This window comes from Cannabis sativa, chromosome 3, assembly GCF_029168945.1.
Source record: "Cannabis sativa cultivar Pink pepper isolate KNU-18-1 chromosome 3, ASM2916894v1, whole genome shotgun sequence".
Classification (NCBI taxonomy): Eukaryota; Viridiplantae; Streptophyta; class Magnoliopsida; order Rosales; family Cannabaceae; genus Cannabis; species Cannabis sativa.
This window is the reverse complement of record NC_083603.1, coordinates 54,431,879-54,434,677: the sequence shown is the minus strand read 5'-3', so window position 1 is coordinate 54,434,677 and position 2,799 is coordinate 54,431,879. Positions and strand designations below refer to the sequence as shown.

Below are 2,799 nucleotides of genomic sequence, written 5' to 3'. Positions count from 1 at the left end.
ATCTGTCATTCACTTCAAGAATAGGATAGTAATTAAGCATTAACGATTTGGGTAAACAACAACAGGATTCTCCTCCCTATCATCTCATCTTGCTTAAACTTTAACTGTGTTTTACGTTTTCTGAATTACTTTACTTTTCTTAAATCATAATTGTTTTCGATTTGCCAAATAGAATTATAAGTATAGTTTAGTGGTATTTAATCCAATTCCCTGTGGGATCGACCTCACTTGTGTGAGTTTTACTACTTGATTGCGTATACTTGCGTAGTGTTTATAAATTTTAGCAACAAGTTTTTGGCGCCATTGCCGGGGAATTGTTTAAAGATTAATATTACATAAAATTATACTAACTTCTACTTTGGTGTATTTTCTCTTGCTAAGTTTTTAACCTCTTTCTTGCAATATTTTTGTGATTCATTTCAGGATTCCTAAGTGTATGCGCCGTCAAGGACAAGCAGTCATATTACCAGTTGATCCTGAAATCGAGAAAACTTGCAGGAGGAACCGAAAGAACAAAAGGCAAGAAAGAGTTTCAGCAACTGCTGAAACATCAGAAATCATGGCTGCCAATGTGAACAATAATGCTGGAAACAATGGGGGTAAACAATAATGCTAGAAACAATGGGGGTAATAACGGTAATAATGGTGGCACCGTGGAAGATCAAGCTAATGGCTGTAGCTTGAGAGATTACATTCTCCCTACTCTGACGGGAGTGCAGTCATGTATCAGGCCACCGGCAGTGGATGCGAACAACTTTGAGATTAAACCTGCCATCCTTCAAATGGTGCAGTCTTCAGTTCAGTTTGGTGGCCTCCCTTCCGAAGATCCTAATCTGCATCTCTCTAACTTCATGGAACTTTGTGAAACTTTTAAAGTTAATGGAGTTAGCGATGATGCCATTCGACTGAGACTGTTTCCATTCTCGCTCAGAGAACGAGCCAAGAGTTGGTTAAACTCCTTGCCACCCAATTCTATTGCCACCTGGAATGATCTGGCAACAAAATTCTTGTCAAAGTTTTTTCCTCCAGCCAAGTCTGCAAAGCTGAGAGGAGAAATCAACAACTTTTTCCAACAAGATAATGAATCTCTCCATGAGGCTTAGGAGAGGTTTAAAGATCTGATCAGGAAGTGCCCTCATCACGGTATAGAGAAGTGGATGCTGGTCCACAACTTCTACAACGGGTTGGTTGGTAACACTAGAACTCTAATAGATGCAGCAGCGGGCGGAGCTTTTATGAGAAAGAGTGCTAATGAGGCGTATGATCTATTGGAGGAGATGGCTCTAAACAATCAGCAGTGGCCAACTGAAAGGAGTCAATCTAAGAAGGTAGCTGGTGTGTTAGAAGTTGATGCCATCACAAAGTTAACAGCTCACGTTGAGGCATTGACAAAAATAATTGCAGGGCAAGCTAAACAAGCCCAAATTGTTTGTGAGATATGTGGAGGAAATCATCACTTTTCAGAGTGTCAAGCATATGTGGATGATTTTCCAATGGATGAAGCTAAGGCCATTGGAAATTTTTCACAGAACAACAACAACAATTATGGGTTCAACCAGGGTAATAACCGAAGAAACAATGGGTTCTATCAGCAACGAAATCAGAACCAACAGTTTAATCAGCAACAAGCCTCTGGTGGAAATTCTAGTTTGCAAACAGATTTACTGCTTCAATTTATGACTGAAACTAGATCTTCAATTAAAGACCTGCAGACTCAGATGGGCCAGCTAGCAACTCAGGTAGCAACCGGCCCTCAAGGAAATTTTCCTAGCACAACTGAAGTTAATCCCAAAGAAAACTGCAAAGCAATTACCCTGAGGAGCGGTAAGAAGTATGATGGGCCTGAGTTACCACAACCAGTTGAGGTAGATGAAGAGATAAAAGTTCAACCAGTGCAAACACCAACACCAACAGCAGAGAAGGCTACTAACAGCCCATCACAACCACAACAGTCTCCACCAATTAGCATTGATCACCATGTGAAAATGCCCTATCCTCAGAGGCTTAGAAAGTCAAGCTTAGACAAGCAGTTCACCAAGTTTCTAGAAGTCTTCAAAAGACTTCACATTAACATTCTTTTTGCTGAAGCTTTAGAGCAGATGCCAAGTTATGTGAAGTTTATGAAGGAATTTTTGTCAAAGAAGAGAAAGATGGAGGATTATGAGACAGTGGCTCTAACTGAAGAGTGCAGCGCTATTCTACAGAAGAAACTCCCTCCAAAACTCAGAGATCCAGGGAGCTTCACTATTCCTTGTACTATCGGAAAAATTGAAGGAATAAATGCACTATGTGATTTGGGAGCCAGCATAAACTTAATGCCTTTGTCAGTATTTAAAAGATTGCAGCTGGGTGAAGCAAAGCCAACCACGGTAACTCTCCAATTGGCGGATCGATCACTAGCTCATCCTAGAGGAGTCATTGAGGATGTGTTAGTTAAAGTTGACAAGTTCATCTTTCCAGCTGATTTCATTGTTCTGGATATGAAAGAAGACAACAATGTTCCTATCATCCTGGGGAGACCTTTCTTGGCAACAGGGAAAGCACTAATTGATGTCCAGAAAGGAGAGTTAAAGCTGAGGGTACAAGGAGATGAAGTTGTATTTAATGTACTCAAGGCAATGACTTACCCTACGGCTAGTGACAATTGTTTCGCAAGTGATGTGGTGGACCAGTTGGTGGAGACAAAGACGCACGTTGAAGACCCTCTTAATCTGACTTTGGTACAAGGAGAGGTGGTGGAAAAGGACGGTAAGGAAGCTTATGAGTATGCTATGTGGCTCGACTCTTATGGACCGTTGA

General features: G+C 41.0%; 1 non-coding gene across 1 annotated transcript; it reads right to left on the bottom strand.

Moving 5' to 3' along the window:
- Window positions 1–1,040: 1,040 nt before the first annotated feature.
- On the bottom strand, window positions 1,041–1,147 carry LOC133036376 (small nucleolar RNA R71). Its single transcript, XR_009687033.1, has one exon. It is a non-coding gene; the product is annotated as a small nucleolar RNA R71 (small nucleolar RNA).
- Between the last annotated feature and the right edge of the window lie 1,652 nt (window positions 1,148–2,799).